The sequence below is a fragment of the Macrosteles quadrilineatus genome, unplaced genomic scaffold, assembly GCF_028750875.1.
Source record: "Macrosteles quadrilineatus isolate MER2022 unplaced genomic scaffold, UCM_ALF_1.0 Scaffold_1__1_contigs__length_201487025, whole genome shotgun sequence".
Lineage (NCBI taxonomy): Eukaryota > Metazoa > Arthropoda > Insecta > Hemiptera > Cicadellidae > Macrosteles > Macrosteles quadrilineatus.
In genome coordinates, this window is record NW_026542594.1 from 124,681,552 (window position 1) to 124,700,730 (window position 19,179).

General features: G+C 33.8%; 1 protein-coding gene across 2 annotated transcripts in view; it reads left to right on the forward strand.

The window, feature by feature from the left end:
• The window catches only part of LOC128984358 (max dimerization protein 1-like), a 133,575-nt gene extending 124,565 nt beyond the window's left edge, over positions 1-9,010 (forward strand). For both annotated transcript variants that reach the window (XM_054403670.1, XM_054403676.1), the window contains one exon: positions 3,196-9,010. The gene's annotated coding sequence lies outside the window, so the exon portion shown is untranslated. The remainder of the gene's footprint in view (positions 1-3,195) is intronic.
• Positions 9,011-19,179: the final 10,169 nt, after the last annotated feature.

Consider the following 19,179-nt stretch of genomic DNA (forward strand, 5'->3'; position numbering starts at 1 on the left):
GACGACGATGACATTTTCGTGACCGTGTGTGACGGCGATGACGTTTTCGTGACCGCGTGTGACGACGATGACATTTTCGTGACCGTGTGTGACGGCGATGACGTTTTCGTGACCGTGTGTGACGACGATGACATTTTCGTGACTTCGGGAGATGACAATGACGTTTCCGTGATCGTGCATGCAGACGATGACGTTTCCGTGACCGCGTGAAACGATGATGATGTCCAACTGCCGGGGGATATGTTAGTGATTTTGCCGCGATCCCGCATGCGGACGATGACGTTTCCGTGACCGCGGGAGACGACGATGACGTTTCTGTGACCGCGGGAGACGATGTCGACGTTTCCGTGACCGCAAAAGACGACAATGACATTTCCGTGACCGCGGGAGACGTCGATGGCGTTTCCGTGACCGCAGGAGACGTCGATGGCGTTTCCGTGACCACGGGAGACAACTATGATATCTCCGTGACCGCGGGAGACGACGATGATGTCCAAAAATATTGCTTGAAATGATGACTGCGGGAAATTATTTGAATTAAGCTACGATCGAGGAAAATTATGATAAATTTTTAATTTCTGTATTATTATTTCTCTAGGCCACTTAGAAAACAACCCATTACTCCAAAATTATACAATATGAAAGTACATGAAGCCAGGGGTTGGTGTAATAATCCTTAAGAAAATTTGGTAAAATAGAAATTATCTGTATTAAGAATCTATTTTTCAGGTGTCTGTACAGAGATTCGATAAATTTTGGTATCGACATATCACTATTTTTAGGAAGTTATTAATAAATTGCAGGTTTAAGGATTAGTTCTTATTTTTTGGATTATTTAATCAGTAATATATAAAAATTTAATACTTGTGTCAGGCAATATTACAGCAATCATATTTTTTCCCCCCTTAACTGAGAATGCTCTTTTTCGATAACTAAAATAGTGAGCTGTGTTATAGCGCTAAAACAGCACTGCGGGAGTTGGCGCAAAACACGTTGGAAATTTTAGTATGAAAAGTACGACCTGAACTACCTGGATTTTTTTTTTACTCATGAATTACTCATGAATTTTTTCTGGTTGGCCTGGTGGACACCGTGATATATTTAATGTCCTTGCCGTACTAGTTTAATTCGTCCTTAGAGGGGTTTCCTTTGCTAATCATCATAAAGTTAAGTCCGTGTTTCCTACAAAATAGTAGCACTTCGGCTAACATCCTTGTTCATTGTTTTTGGGAATCTTCATATTGTAGGTGTTCTTCGTTAGGGGAGGGCGGGGTAATACCGTACACTTAAGCATTATTGTTTTATATATTTAACTCTAAAGCTTCTATGAAATTGACGATTATCACATTTTAAAGGAATGGTAATTTGTTACAATTTCCTTGGTTCAAAATTGGAATATCAAATTAACTTTGAGTGTTAATCTAACTTTACTAAACCCTTACAATGTGCGGTATTGCCCCGAGTGCCGGGGCAATACCGCACGCAAGTTAGGGGCAATACCGCCCTGTGCGGTATTGCCCCGTCATGATTAACATTACTAGTGAGGCAGCAGAAAAAATATAGAACATTTAGTTTAACGTTTTATTTAACTACACAAATAAGTAAACACATACTGTAGCATTTCTACAGTACATTTCGGTTGTCCTCTTTCTTTTTCGCACCATCTGTAAAAAAAAACAATAAAGTTGTATTTCAAACTATATTTAAATTAAATTATGTGATAAGGCAATACTTGGCATGGCTGGAATATCATTAATTCAAAAGAACTTCATATATACACCTTAAATATCAATACTTGACTGCTTAGGATGCCAATAAATAATCTTTTTATAACATAGGTCAATATTGTAAAACATGGGGCAATACCGTACACCTCGTGCCTTGTGCGGTATTGCCCCATACTAAGTGCACGGCATTGCCCCAAAACGACATGACACAGCATTTTAAAAACCTAACCTCTAATAAGAACTCGTAAGGACTTGAGTTTGGTACTAAAAAATAGCCAATAATATGGTCTATTCAAAACTACATGTTTAAAAATAGTCACTAATAGTATGCATTACTTACCTCAGTTCCAGTAAGTATCTCAAATAAGAAGAAAATCAGCCAAAACACAAAAATCTTTCGTCACATTAACGTGAGTAGTGGTAGAAGCGTCGCGAACGGCTCAATCTGTTTCAAATCGTCACCGCTAGGAGCAGCACTTCATAGTACTCGCTCCAACCACCAGGGGACAAGAAAATAAGGTGAACGGTATTGCCCCGCTGCACGGTATTACCCCGGTCTCCCCTATATAGGATGATAACATAGTATTTTTTTTTATCTCTATTTCTTCTACTTCGTGGCGTTCTATTACTTTTCTATGTTTTCATGGTTAACAAATCGGTTCTTTCAATGATTGCTCAAGAATTATCATTATTAATAATTATTATTGTTTGAATATATCAAATTGCCCAGGCCTTCTCAATTTTTTACATTGTAGTATGTACGAATGTAAATTAAAATAGTAAATATTTAATTCCAACAAAATCAGTAAATTGTTCCCAATGCGTTTTGTTGAATTGAAAAATAAATAACAGCAATTAAATTATACAACTGATAAAAATGTAAACAATTATGTTCTTCATAAGGATAACATGGGAACTTTAAAAGCCACTGGGGCAGAGCCCAAGGGACTTTTTCAAAAATGAAAGGCCAGTTTGCAAATCTACACGACACGCTCTTTCCAATGGATAAAATCGGTTAAGAAATGACAGAGGAGTTCGACCGACAAACTTCGTGTTCGCGTAATAATTTTATAGATTCAAAATCATAAAAATCATTATTTAGTAGACAAAGATATTTGTGTTATAACGTACGAAAAAAAAAAATTAAGAAGAGTAGAAAGAAAAAGTAAGGTTTGTGCGTTTAGCATGTATCTAGCGGCGAGGCGACCGCGGCCGGGATTGCAGTGAAGTCATCGCGCGCAGTCCGCTCTGTCTGGCCCACCTTTTTACCCTGCTCTAGTCAGTCCTCCTACAACCTTTCACACACTTATTATGTTATAGATATGATATGTGAGATAGGTGCAACAAGCTACAAGTCAGGAGATCTGGTCAAACCCTTGGACTGGAGGCAGTAGAACCCACCAAGCACCCTGCTCCAGTCAGTCCTTCCACAATCTTTCCCACACTTATTTCTAATGTTATGTTATAGATGTGTGAGATAGGCGCAACAAGCTACAAGTCAGGAGATCTGGTCAAACCCTTGGACTGGAGGCAGTAGAACCCACCAAGTACCCTGCTCTAGTCAGTCCTTCCACAATCTTTCAAACACTTATTTCTAATGTTATGTTATAGATGTGTGGGATAGGCGCAACAAGCTACAAGTCAGGAGATCTGGACAAACCCTTGGATTGGAGGAAGTAGAACCCACCAAGCACCCTGCTCTAGTCATTCCTTCCACAATCTTTCACACACTTATTTCTAATGTTATGTTATAGATGTGTGAGATAGGCGCAACAAGCTACAAGTCAGGATATCTGGTCAAACCCTTGGACTGGAGGCAGTAGAACCCACCAAGTACCCTGCTCTAGTCAGTCCTTCCACAATCTTTCCCACACTTATTTCTAATGTTATGTTATAGATGTGTGAGATAGGCGCAACAAGCTACAAGTCAGGAGATCTGGTCAAACCCTTGGACTGGAGCCAGTAGAACCCACTAAGTACCCTGCTCTAGTCAGTCCTTCCACAATCTTTCACACACTTATTTCTAATGTTATGTTATAGATGTGTGAGATAGGCGCAACAAGCTACAAGTCAGGAGATCTGGTCAAACCCTTGGACTGGAGGCAGTAGAACCCACTAAGTACCCTGCTCTAGTCAGTCCTTCCACAATCTTTCACACACTTATTTCTAATGTTATGTTATAGATGTGTGAGATAGGCGCAACAAGCTACAAGTCAGGAGATCTGGTCAAACCCTTGGACTGGAGCCAGTAGAACCCACTAAGTACCCTGCTCTAGTCAGTCCTTCCACAATCTTTCACACACTTATTTCTAATGTTATGTTATAGATGTGTGAGATAGGCGCAACAAGCTACAAGTCAGGAGATCTGGTCAAACCCTTGGACTGGAGGCAGTAGAACCCACCAAGTACCCTGCTCTAGTCAGTCCCTCCACAACCTTTCACACACTTATTTTTAATTCTGTGTATACATACTTTATTATTTTATGTCTTTTTCTCTCTCTATCTCTCTCTCTCTCAGTCTGAACCTTTTAGGCATATAAGCACGCACTGTGTGATTTTTAAATCATGCAGGTGATGCATTTTAGATCTCAATTATTTTGAAATTCTTACAAGTAAAAGTTATTTGCCTATATAAGTTTTACCACAATTGAGAAAGTGATATTGTAACCCTTGGAGTGGGTAGCAATTAAATAATAAACCTATATTTTTACGTTTTTCGTTAGCTAGTAATTGGGACTGAACCTAGACTTGTTAGAGTATAAGCATGACAAAATAACAATTGATTTTTGTTTTCCATTGTAAAGATGCCAGAATTGTTGTTTTCCATTGTAAAGATGCCAGAAAACACAACAAGCTAGGGATGAACATTAAGTTGGTTTCATCTCTTATATGGTATTGGTTTCAGATTTATCTTGGTACTTTTTCCCCCTATATGGAAAGTACTGTTTTTGTCAACATTTTCGAATTTGAGTTTTGGGTGAATGTATATTTTTGGCCCCCCTGAACCTACATACCTGCAGTCTATAAAATTTTCATTTGTCTTATTCGATTTTTATTAAAATATTTCACGTAACATGTCAGATGAATGTTTAACATTAGGTTTGGCACTACAGATGAGGTAGCACAGTGTTTTTTAGTGAAATATTAATAGCTTAGTTTGAAGTAAATAAAATTGCTGAATTTGGTCAGTTCAGTTGTCTACTTTGGTAATATAATATAATTTTTCACAATTGACTCACCAGCATTACATGTGTTTAAGCAACAAATACATTTTATGGCACAAGACAATAATTTGTAAATAAGGTTTTCCGGCAAAAAGTATATACTCACTGCTACTTTTCTGAATGATCAATTTTCTGAATGGCGTAAATATTTTTACCTAAGACCGTTTTTTAAACTAGCTATTTCAGTTCAGTTCTTGGAATTGAAAAGATTCATTTAACAACATTGTTGTTTTTACTTTAGAACGAGTAACAGACCAATGAGGTTCAAATATTGAAAGAAAAGAAGTAATATTGTAATACTTTGATAGTTAACTTATCAACTGTTAAGACCAATTTAATTGATAAAACAATGAGTCTTAACAACACCCGTAGAAGTTATAAAGGCACTCGCCAAGGCTTGTACCTTAAATTTTCTACTGGTGTCAATAAGACTAGGCTATCCTTACGCGATCTTTGCGTAAACTACTTTTAAAAGAAGTAGTTTTTCTGTTTGTATTTTTTTAATATGTATAAAGTACATATTTAAATGTTTACATGAGGGATTGTTCTAAACCATTGTTTGAATTTCACAGCTAGTTTTCTAGGTACTTTTTTACAGCAGAACCTCGATAATAAGGCCCTCTACAACAACTATTTTCTATTTCAAATCCCCTTGAACTTATTTTACCCCTAATGACATGTTATTGAAAAAAACTCAATAAGAAGTCAACCTTGATAACAAGTCTAGTTTCATAATCCCCAAGAGAGTCTTGTTATAGAGGTTCTACTGTACACTGTAACACCTATAGCCAGTGACTACCTGGTTCTATTCATGCCACCTAAAATGGGGTAAGGGGCATAAAGAACATGCACAGTACACATGTACAACAGCTAATGAAAGAGTTGCCTTTCCAATTAATTATGTCCCTTACTGAAAACCATTCTATTAAATGTTATTAGTGCCCTTGCATAGACCAGAGCCAGCAACCATAAAAGTGACATAATTTGCTCACTACAGATGACTGGTACACACATATGATGGAAATGATGATACTTTAATAGTCAATCACAAAGACTTGAGTCGTATCACTTAAAAACCTTAACAATTATTGTTAAATAGTCAACAAACCATCCCATCAGAATAGCATTTTAATCATTAGTGTATTCGTACATTTTTCAGTTTGAAAACGCTCACCATCGTCTGATAACTGACTAACATATAGGATTATTGGAAAAACATAGTGGGATGCCGTTTCCGCCCCACTACAACACTGATTTGAATAGTTTCTTATATAACCAATAATCCAGTAACGGTTAAAAAAATTGACTAAAATTGCTAATTTTATTAATTTTATAACTGAGGTACACTAGTGTTCCGTTGATCCGAATGTCCGGCTAATCCAAACCACCTGTTGGAGAATAAAGGATACTGTACCTATTTAAAATATACACCCACCACAGAAATTCTGCAGACTGAGTGGACTCCCATTTATTAGATTAGATATTTAGTTTTGTCAAATTAGTTTTTTTTTTATTCAATTTCACTGCATTTCCAGCACAAGATCTTCCAAGCAATGTCAGGTCCAGTCTCAACGAGTTTTGATTTGCTAATTGTAATTAACACTCTTTTAACTATACTTACTTGGGACCCTTAGTATTTCATCACTAGGGCTTTTCGACCTGAGCTCAAGTTTTACGATCGAGGCGAAACCGATATCAGAACATGCGCTAGGGTTGAAAAGACATTTAGCTTGTGCGATGAACTATATTTTTGTCATATTGCACAATTATTTTAGTTACTTTTATTACAAATTTACATAGCTCAGATTTAGAATTAAAAACTGCTGTTTTTACTGCAGTATGACAAAAAATGGGTTTTTTCTAATAGTAAAAAATGTCAAGTATCAAGATTTAATTTGTTCCGGATACAAATTAATCATTCAATAATTCATACATATTTTCATAAGCTCACTAGGCACAAGCTCTTTTTTGATCAAATGAATATTGTATAAATTTATTAATATCAAATTTAAATAAATAGTCTAATCTTTTGGTTGCTGGTTCTTGGACTCTGTGTGTTTATCACCTAACAATTGATTTTTTATTTCTAGTCGTTGTGTATACCATGGTATGAGTCTGACTTCAGGCTGAGAGAGGAGATACAGTTAAGATCTTTACTGACATAATATTGTAGCTTGTCGATGTCTTTCACTCCAAATGTTTGTATGTTTAGTTGTGGGGCAATGATTTAAAAGTCTGATATTTGCCACAGGAGAAAAAATCTCAGCTGAGGCCAACCATTTTAGAAAGGAGTTATTGTAAAGAAACTAAAACCACAAGTATTAAAAAAATTTATGGAATATCAATATATATATATATTATATATTTACAATTAATTTATTTGTATGTTTTGAGCGAGAGAAGAGTTTAAGAATGGAAGTACAATCTACCAAGACAATTCATTTGTCTTAAAAATAGCTCTATTGAAGTTAATTTTTTACTTCACTAATTTATGCATATGGTTTGCCTGGAATTTTTACTATGGGCCACAAAAATGTGTATTGAAGTATTTTTTTATAACATCCTTGTTTTCATTTTGACTGTCGTAAAAATAATTACGTTATATTCAATTGGTTTTCTGAAGTTAAATTTATTGAGCAGAAATGTGTCACAACTTAAGTAAAACAACTCAATTTCAACAACTCTCTTCACGTGCATGTGTGAAAATGTTTGTGTTAACCATAATTTATCCATTCCAATGATTGAAGATTAAGATAGTTGTAGCCTTACATATTTTGTGTAGTATTCTTACCGACATCACAATCGGTTTTTTATAAGCCAGACAATTTAATTTTGATTTTTTAATAAAATTTGTTGAAGTTAGTTTTAGTTGTAACTATCGGATTGATGCTAGATTCTACATTTGCCGTGGGATATCAAAGGGCAGTGGTACTTGTGGGTACCAGATCTCAATCATTTTAAAGCATTAAAAAGTACAAATTGTTTGTGAACCATAAGTCCCTCGGGATACTTATTATTAGTTGTATTGTATTGCGAGGCATTCACTGCCACCACCCTCACCCCATCTCTGCCCTTCACTGTATTTTTAGGTTCTTACGTTTTATTCCTACTATCTAAGTTTATTCAGATTAAGTTTTATTTATTTTTTGTGTTACAGAGAAATGCTATTATTTAAAGCTTTAACGTAACCTTTTAACTGTGTTAAAAGTAAAATTCACCCTTAATTATTTTTTACATTCTTGATAACTGTTTGGAAATAAGACAATACAATGACAGAAGTTTTACTTGTATAAAGCTTTATTTGAAATTAAATTTATTTATTTTATATTTCATTGTACAATGTTTAAAAGATTTATTGTAGATTTAAAAATAATTTATTGATTATATATTATGTGTTAATTATTGTATGTTATATATATATATTTATATAGATAGGTATATTTGAAAAGTAAATTGCTGTATTTGCTTACTGATAACAAATGCTTTATTAGTTTGAAATATATTTTACTTCATCTGTCATTGGATTGAAATTTATTTCAAGCTATAATTAAAGAAAGGTTATGGGGAAATGAATAGTTATAGAACGTGCAGCAATATATCTGTAAAAAAAATGTTGTGACTGCTCGGTTAAACAGGAGTCTTACTACCAAGTTTAAATTACTTTTCCACTATAAATCTGGAATTCTTCTAAACATTAAAATCTTTCACATAACGTGCCTGTTGCTCTCTCACATTGTAAAAATGTATGAGAACCCTCAATTTAATTAATAATGCAGTTTAAAGCTATAACAAAATTAACTTTAACTCTTAACTACCCTCTTTGATGGTACAAGACTCTTGTCTGACCTGTTATGAACCTTATATTGCAATTTGTTTTGCTTTGTATGGTTAGTATTTCACTCAGCTTTTTCTATCTCCTCTCAATGTTCCCCAAAAAACTTACAGTACTATCATTGTAAATACATTGTTTGTAACTAATTATTCATGATTACAATATTGTTCTAAAAAAAGAGAAAGAGTCACACAAATAAAAGCTCTTCAACAAATGAAATAAATAAATTTGTGTATTAATAAAGAAATTTATTTCATTTCATAACCTAGTTTCTCCGGTTCAGTTGTGGGCATCCAACTAATGGTTGTGTAAAACACAGAGGCAGCTGAATTCAACCGTTTCGCGGTGAAGTTAATGTTTGACTGAGGTTACCTAAAAAACTTGTTATCTTTCTTATTGTTACCTATGAATAGGCTTCAATGCTATCAAAATTTTTTTGCTTAATCATGTTCATTTTAAATTTACTCACAGTTATATCAATTTTAACTATCTACCTACAATCTACAACGGTACCTACAATCTACATACAATTAAATGTGTTAATAAACAATTTGTCATGAAATTTTGATAATTGTTAGAATGATAATGGATCAAATAGATTGGTAAAATTGTTTAAATTTTTGAGTAAGTGGACTGTATTTTGTATAGGAGAATTTTGTTTGATTTACATTGAAAGAATAACTTACTGTTCTTGGTAAAATAAATCTTCTTAAATAAACTTTATCTTCTTGAATGGAATGTCCGTGGTTTAAGAATGTAGATGGAGTCAATAAATACACATTTTACAGTAATAAATTGCCGCGGCCAATACGGGCGGGACTAACACGGAGATGGTCACATAACAGGAGCTGCTGGAAGACTGAGAGGAAAAGCCGGGAAAATAGGAGCGTGGTCAGGCTGTGTTGTGATTGGTCGGTTGAGGGTGGCGTGATGATCGGACCACGGCAACGGTTTATTCACTCAAACACTGCCATCATGATACATACATTGACAATAGTTATATACAGCAAGGTGTACTATACGAAATACACTACATTGAAGTTGAATAAAACTTTAATAATAATTTTCTTAAATTTAGTTTTTCATACCAACACTTTTTTCATGCATCTTCATTCAGGTAATTCTGTCTTCTCTGTTGATCTTAATCACAGTCACATGTTTTGTTTTTAATATCTTATTGTTGTACATTTAATTTTGAGTAGTTAAACTGCATGCATTTACAGTGTTGCCAATTTTAATAATATGAAATATTCTTTTTAGATTCAATGTGATATAATATAATAATATATGATAATTTGTAATATTGAATTGAATTGTAATTTAAACTTGAATCATAATAAATTGTAAACATAAACATTGGTTAATGAATTTTGATTGAGTTATTTGGAATAATTTAAATATGAATGAAATAAAGAAAACTAATAAATTCTTAACACAATTAAATACAATTTTTGAAAATAAAACTTGTTATAACATAAAACATAAATTATTATAACTATAGCTGTTACCCACCGGCTTCACCCCGTTTGACTTCATAAGTATTATTAATAAAATTATTGATTGGTTAAGTTAAGCTGAAATAAACAAAACAGGATACAGTAATACAAACAAATAAGTACAGCTGAGGTATTGTTAACATTAGGTATATGGAAAGTTCCCTTTAGAAAGGAATTAAAACCTTAAAGGACAATTTATGAAATAATGGATAGTTTTGCGCAAGGTTTCTTGTCATAACGACATTTTAAGTATATGGTTTATGGGGGTGTGACTTGTAGTTTTCTCAAAAGTTCATGGGTACTTTTGGCTTTATATATATATATAGATAAATTAATGATCAGCTGGTAACACTGGCCATTTTAGGAGCCCAAGCAAGAGTAAGTAGTCACTGTCACCGGTCCGTATCACTCTGCTTCTTGTTCTTTGGCGTGCGATTTGCTCCGTGCCTTGAGAAAGTCGGTCCGTATATTTCCGCAAATTTCAGTGTTTTCCGCACCTTAAAAAATAGTCTATGAATATATCAATTATAAAATGAAACTAATCTAAACTAACCTAACCAACCAAACTTGCTGATTATGAAAAAATTCTGGTAGGGAATAAACGGAATTGCAAAAAAGTTAGTAGTGGTAATGAATTGACAGACCGGTATATCAAAATACTTAATATTGAGATATCGAAAAAAATCATTGATAATAATCGAATGTTCTCCCTAACAGGAAAGCACCCTCTTAAACCTTCCAAACATTTGTCGAAACCACTTTACTTTGGTAAGTTTTGCTAGAATATGTTCAGTCCTTATTTAGTGTTAGAAAGTTTGCAAATTGAAGCCGATCCCATAGAGCTTCGCTTCGCTCCGCTCAATTATCTCTTGGTTTTACAAGTAGGCCATGCATGGCACCATGCAACTACAGCCAATTTAATTTCTACAAGCAATTTGATTTAACTAAAGCAAAATAGACATTCACAACGGTTGACAACAACGCAAATGTCGCTAAACGAACTAAGAGTTATCGTTGTTAACAGTGCACAGTCACAACGCAACGCTAGTGGCAAGGTCAACGGTGAACTGTTGTGTGCACAATTGTGTGATTTTGGTTGGTGTGCCCAAACTCAACATATAACTTAAGGAATCAAAATAAGCTGACCTATACTTAAAGGCTAAATATTTCCTACGAAATTCTATTGGTAGGCCTACATTCAGTGTAATAACAATTCAAGTTCCATAAATGATGTCTTAACTTGTGTTCAAATTTCCATACTTGGGAATAACTAATAGAAATTCTATCGAATAGCACTATTAGTTAGTTTTTTTTGGCTAACTTCTATTTTATTCGTTCGTTTTTAAATTAACTAACTAATAACTTCTATCAGTTACTTTTTACGGGACTAACTAATAACTTCTAACCAGTTAGAATTTTCAACTAACTTTCCCAACTATGCGGAAGCATCTCAAATACGGGTTATTTATTTCACGTGATCAGTGAGGGTTGCGTGTGGCAGTGAGAGGTCAGTGCCCTTGTAGACAAACAACGCGGGGGGTAGGGAAAGAGAAAGTCAAAGTCTAGTTGCTTTGGAATGCAGTGGGCCTGTGGAAGGGTAGTGACGGCCATTATCAACACCCCAAGCACTGATGGGTGGGAAGGGGAAATGTTTGTTTGGTGATTGATATATCATCTCAAGTGTCAAAACATTGTCTTTAGTTGATGTTCATTATCTGACAAGTTTTATGTCATTTGTTTATGTTGTAGTAATGTAAAATGTGACAATGTTTGATTAAAACACAAGTACCAGGGGACCGATCTTGCTCGAGGTGTTTGATTTGTTCAAGAGGTAAAAAATAGAGCTTATAAGCCTACAAATATTTTCAGTCTTACTACGATTAATTAAGTAGTAAAGTCAATTCGTTTTTGTTAGACATCCACTTATCCTCAATTTAGTCTACAAAACGTTTTAATCTGGACGATCAATCTATAAAATGTCCACAATAAGCTTCAATCAATATAAAACTCATGATACATAACATCTGTTATCTGACGACCGTTATTGCATCAAGTCACTAGGATTGTGGAACATTGCAACTATAATTACGGGATGGTGTAATAACGCATCAATTCGTGCGGTGCATCGTCGAAAAATACAAATCTCCTTGGCCTTTCCTTTAGATTTTTAGTACAATGTCAGTGTATATTGTTTTGCAGTAAAACACTTAATGTTTTTGAACAGTCGTATTTATCCCTTTGGTTAGTAAGACATCATACAATGCAAATGTATTATACAAGCAATTTTCAATAGCATTGAAATTGGAGGAAATCGTAGGAGCCATTTTTAAAATCATATCGTGCACAATCTTTACTCATATTATAGTATATATTAGTAACCAAGATGTGACATTAAAAAGTACTTTAAAACAACTACCCAACGAGCAGCTAATTTAATTTCTACTAAAACTAACTTTATTTTCTAATTCTATCAGTTAGTTTTTCAACTAACTAATAACTTCTATCAGTTACTTTTTAAACTAACTAACTTATAACTTCTATCAGTTACTTTTTACGGGACTAACTTATAACTTCTAACTAGTTAGAATTTTTGACTAACTTTCCCAACTATGCAAATTTCCCATTAGCATACCAAAGGTTCCAAGATTAAGACCTGTCGTGGGAGATTCCAAATATTAAATCATTTATTTTGAAACAATCTTCAATTAGTACCCAAAGGATATCGTTTTTGCAGATATAACTCTTAATATTGTTTTAAGTTTCACTTAAATATAAAAATAGGCCTAGACCACCAAATTCATATAAAATAATTTATTAATAAAAATACTTTTTTTAAAGTGCAACGTTTTTAAACGCACTAAAAAGTATAAAATAATTTATAAATATTTTGAGAGAATAAATACTTGTAGGATTTAAAACGAAAAACGTGGGTCGCATGCTAATTTACAATTAACTTCACCTATTGAAAACTATTATGATCTATTGCATAAGCCCCACGTTTTTAGTTTTAAATCTTACAAGTATTTAATCTCTCAACATATTTATAAATTATTTTATACTTTAGTGCGTTTAACAACGTGTCCTTTTTAAAAAGTATTTTTATTTATAAATTATTTTCTAATTTTTAGTCTTTAATGTGTAAATATGTTAAATCTATTTTATATGGTCTGTTAATAGATAATGAAAACCTTATTAGGGTAAAAACTTGAAAACAGGACAATTAATTGCTGTCCCCAGCTATTTATACCTCTTCTGCTATTTATTCCTGCTCCAAATAGTTTTAAAATAATTTATTATACCTTCCTTTGAATAAAAATGTTTATGTTTCTCGATTTTAATACTATGTAGTAAAGAAAAGTGTGTTTGAAAAGTTCCAAAATGGGTATATTAAGTGAAAAACCCTGTCTCCTAGGTTAGAAGTTGGATACATAAGCTTATATTTTCAGTAATATTAAGGCAATAAATTGTATATATTTGGTTTGAATTAATTTATAATGTTAAAATATTGACAAAAAATACCAAACAGGCTTTTTAATGAAATTATACTATCAATAACAATCTTTAAAAGTTGCGTCCCTGGCTGTGAATGTAATGCTGGGTTTGAGGGTCGGAACCAGTTCTCGTCAGGTCTTTCAACTCTATCGACTCCGGGCGGATCGATATTTCGGCCTCACTCAGTTCGTTGTTGACTGTGGGTGAAGTAGGTTAGGCGTGATGTTATGCCAGGCTTTCTAGTTTATTCGGAGAGTCTTTATTTAAAATCTGTTTTGTAAGCGTTAAGTTTTTGTGTAATGATGGATACTGATAATAACTGTAACAATAAGGCAAATAACTTATTTTAAACTAAGAAAATATAAGTCAAGTGCATACTTAACCAAACTTATGGCCAGCAAAGGGAACCATGGCCTCTATGTTCCATTTTAGTAAATGACGAGAGTGAAAATGCTAATCTCGGTCACTGTAATTTGGGTCACAAAATCTGAGGATCTGATGTGTGACCTACATTACTTTTGGTGAATTGTGTGGCCCAAATTACTTTTATGAGTTTTCAATGTCGAGAATTAATTTTTTGGTAACCCACAATATAATTGAAAATTATTTCTGTTTATTTTCTTTACTTGACCTATTCTGATGGTGGGCGGGATTATACAACAATGTGGGGGGCAAGAATTTGGCTCCAAATTTTGCAAGAAAATTACAAACCTCTCCTAGTGTTATGTGACCGGTTATTAGCAGACGATAATAACGAAAAGGTGACACTTTTATAATAAAGGATTACACAAGTTTTGTTTAATACATAGAAGTTCCCCATTTATGCGTTTGAGGGCTGCTTTCCCCAACGCCGTTTAAGCTAGATGTTTAGCTTAAGTAGCAGCTTAAGCTCAATATTGACTTTCCCTACTCTCCGAATGAGGCTTAAGCTGAAGAACATTTTAAGCCACCATTACAGTAGGTTTAACACAAGGCTTTATTTAAGCTCAACAGAGAAGAAGAAGAAAAGCTGTTGAAAGAGGTCGATGAGTCGTCTGTTTCCAATAATATAATCTCAAAATTGGATCTTGTTAAATTTTTTTTTTTTTGCATCAGGAACATTCCTTAATTGTACCGGTCACGAGTAAAGTCCAAGGGTCTACAGGTGGTATCGCTACCACCACTACTCTAAAAAGGAAGAGTATGTCTTAATGAGGACGGGAAGATAAAAATAAAATAATAGTTTTGATGCTGAAAACTTGAGATTAAGTTTTATTCGAATAGATAACAATGTGTGTGTAGATATTGACTTTGAGAAATGATGTAAACAGTATGATGGGTGAAGCGCTATTAATACCTATAGTCCAGTGCAATTAGCTCCAAAATGGCAAAATTTGGGAAATTCAAAAAAAAAGTTGAAACCTGTTGGAAATCATTTATTAAGGTCTCCTGAACCCACAGAAGAAGTCCCAGAAAATCCCATGGGGACTTTTCCGCCATTTTGAAAAATAAGTCGGCCATGTTGGATTTATGCAAGCGTTTACGGAAATGGGTGTTACTAGTAAACTAACAGACTTAAAAACCTCCTGTTTGCATAAAAATGTCTTGTAAACTCCAGGCTAGATATTAAATATAAAAATTGCCCCGCCGCAGCAAACCTGCAGACTAAGCGAATTTCCATTTGCCTGAATTTATTTTAAATTAAATCTATTTAAATAACATTAGGTTTAACGAGTACCTAAGTTTGCTGTTACAGGTAGCCTAATAAAATGTGTTTTTAGTAAAATATTAGTGGATTAATATAAAATAGATAAATTTTCCATGCTTAATCAATATATTTCAATAAACAAGCAAACTACAACATTTTACAATATTCTCCATAACAATAACATAGGAAATTTTAAATTAGCAGTTTTTTTTTAATTTTCTCCATAACTATTAACCGTACAAACAAATTTTGGTATACTAAATTGTTTGCTTTTTGTACGCTATTTAAATTTCCTAGAGAGAAATATGGATATTTTTGTGTTTTGACGGTCAAAAATTTTAAAAACAACATTTCTATCCCATAAAACCCCCTTTAAACCCTGTTCCCATAGTCTGATCATGCTGGTTCGCGAAATCATTCAATTTTATCCCGCTTTACACCTTCACACCAAATTTTTTCAAACTCAAACAAAAAATTACTCAAGGCTACTTCCCTATAGAGAAATTCACTAAAAATGTGTTACTTTATTTTTTATACTTTTATTTACTAACTAAAACTTATTTATTTTTACATATTGTAACTAATAATTAGCATTTTTCACCAAAAATCCTTTTGATTTGCTGTTATAAGGAAAACTTTTAATACAAATTGTAGAGAATAAAATCTTCTTTCAAATACACTAAATGGGTTTACCTAAATATTTTAACCATCCTACTCAAGAACCAATAGAAGCATTCGATACATTTTCGCTCAGACGCTTGACGGCCCGGCCGTTTTCGTCACATTTCCCTGAAAGCTCCAAAGTTTTATTTGAACGTTGTGGATATAGTAGACTGGATCATTCACTAGTTAATATTACCACTAGATCAACAGGTCGTCAACAGAGATTAACACCTTTCCACTGCTGAATTTGATGATAAGCCCTCATGGTGTATTGGAGGACTGCTGCTTTGGTTGGGGGAATAGAGGCGAGGTTGAAATTTGCACGAAGTCTCTGCTTTGCTATCGTTCTTATGTACATGCGGTGCCTTGCAATGTTAAGGCCAGTTACTTTTCTACTAACACCATATATTTTGGCTATACTGACGGATTCCCGAAGTCCTGCATCGTTTTGGAGCTTTTTCTATGAGGTTTTTTTTCTTTGCTGAATATGGCATAGGTTGTATCGCAACCTGCGTGAATGCGTGTAGCAGGAAAAGAAAATATTGTAACTCACCTAAACCTTCTTGCATTTTCGTAATATTAAAAATGCGGTAAGGTTTGTTTTCTTTGGCAGGAATGAGCATGAATACGTTGCATCGAGTGAGAGTAATCAACAATACACGAAGGTCTCTTTCTTGTCCCACTAGTACGAAAGTCTTTGTTGGGGAAATATGCAGGAGCTGTTGAAACAATGAGAGTGTCTGCGTTAGATGTAGCTTGTGAATCCTGGCATCTCAAGTTTGTGAGGTGTACAGGAAATAGTGCAATAAATCTTGATTTGTTGGTGGGGTTAGCAGGGAACTCTTTTTGAAATGTTGGTATTACTAAATCATCCTCATTTTACTCATTTTTTTACCCTCAAAACTCAAAATTTCCCAATTTCTCTCTAGACCTTTTTTAAAGAGATTGAAAACAAACAATTTAGTATATCAAAATGTTTTTGTACGGTTAATGGTAATGGAGAAAATTAAAAAAAAACTGCAAATTTTAACAAGGGGGTTTTGTGGGATAGAAATTTGTTTTTAAAATTGTTGACCGTAAAAACACAAAATGTCCTAATTTCTCTTTAGGACATTTAAATAGCGTACAAAAAACAAACAAATCAGTACCCCAAAATGTTTTTGTACAGTCCATAGTTATAGAAAAAATTCAAAAAACTGCAAATTTAAAATTTTCTATGTTATTCTTATGTAGAATATTGTAAAATGTTGTAGTTTGCTTGTTTATGGAAATATATTGCTTAAACATGGAAAATTTATCTATTTTATATTAATCTACTAATATTTTACTAAAAACACATTTTATTAGGCTACCTGTAACAGCAAACTTAGGTACTCGTAAAACCTAATGCTATTTAAATAGATTTAATTTAAAATAAATTCAGGCAAATGGAAATTCGCTTAGTCTGCAGATTTGCTGCGGCGGGGGTGTTTTAATATTTAATATCTAGCCTGGAGTTTACAAGACATTTTTATGCAAACAGGAGGTTTTTAAGTCAATTAGATTACTAGTAACACCCATTTCCGTAAACGCTTGCATAAATCCAACATGGCCGACTTATTTTTCAAAATGGCGGAAAAGTTCCCATGGGATTTTCTGGAACTTTCTTCTGTGGGTTCAGGAGACCTTAATAAATGATTTCCAACAGGTTTCAACTTTTTTTTTAAATTTCCTTACTCAAATGCTTTTTGCACTGGACTACTAGACGACAATGCCCGTGTGCCCCTCCCTATTCCAATGCAGGATCAAGTAACTTTGACGCGTCTCTTTGTCTTATACTTGCATTGAAATCACGTGATTCGCCATTAAATAAGCCTAAAAGACCAAAAAGAACTAAGGAAATTGTTACAGCTTATCTTAAATACAAAAAGCAAAAAAAAAACAAGTAAACTACACTTAATTTAAGGACGGTGACACGCTAACATTACCACCCGTTTTTGAAAGAATTTGTTAGCTGAAGGCTGACAATTCTTTGAACAACAAAACGTAACATGAACAGAAATTGCAAAGCCAAATAATTGTTCCCACAGATACACAATGTGATGACCACTAATCTAATAATGTGAGTAATCTGAACGGCATTGCCTCCCTAGATTCTTCCATCACTTCAGATTCTTCTACTAAACTAAATAAAAAAGGATACCTAACCAAGATGAATTACTTATGAAATATTAAATTGAACTAATGTAATGAAACCTCAGCAGCAGTTATAACACTATATTTGTATCCTAACCTCTCATCCAATATTTATTTAATACAACATAAACATAACTTTTGACAGTTGATCTAACGCAAACCACACAAAAACAAAACAAACAGGGTAGCCAACCAAAACAAATGAACGCTTAAACTAAACCTTTTACCTGTGGGCATGGAGAAAACGAACAAAGGCTTAACCCTTTGCGGTCGAATGGCGAATATAGGTCGCCGCCCGCCATTTTGCCGACTGCCCAAAAATGGCGACCTACAAGGACCCAAAAAAAATAAATTCAAAAATCAAAAAAGTTATTTTTTTTGGTCGAATGGCGAGTATAGGTCACTGGGCACCATTTTCCTGACTGCTTGAATGGCAAGCTAAATTCGCCGGAAAATGTGGAAAAATTCAACATCAAAGGGTTAAGCTCAAGCTTAATTTTAAACTAGCTCAAGTTAAGCGTGATTTGGGGAAAGCGGCCCTGAGTCACTGTGTAATGTACGTTACCTGCATTATGTGTAATGTCAGTCATGTTACCTGCATTACGTGTAAGGTCAGTCACGTGACATACATTGAAATGAAATGAAATCAACTTTACTCATAATTTGCAAACATGCGCACGAATGGCGTCATTACATTGGATCAAAATCATAATACTTAATCCTAAAAAAGTACAAGACATAATCACTATTGAAAATGTTCTTAATCTAAAATATTATGTAGACAATAGACAATAGACAATAGACAAATAATCTTTATTTACACATTCATTAAGAATAGTAGTAGCGTCAATTTACAATTTTTTCTAAATGTTTGGTTGAGGTG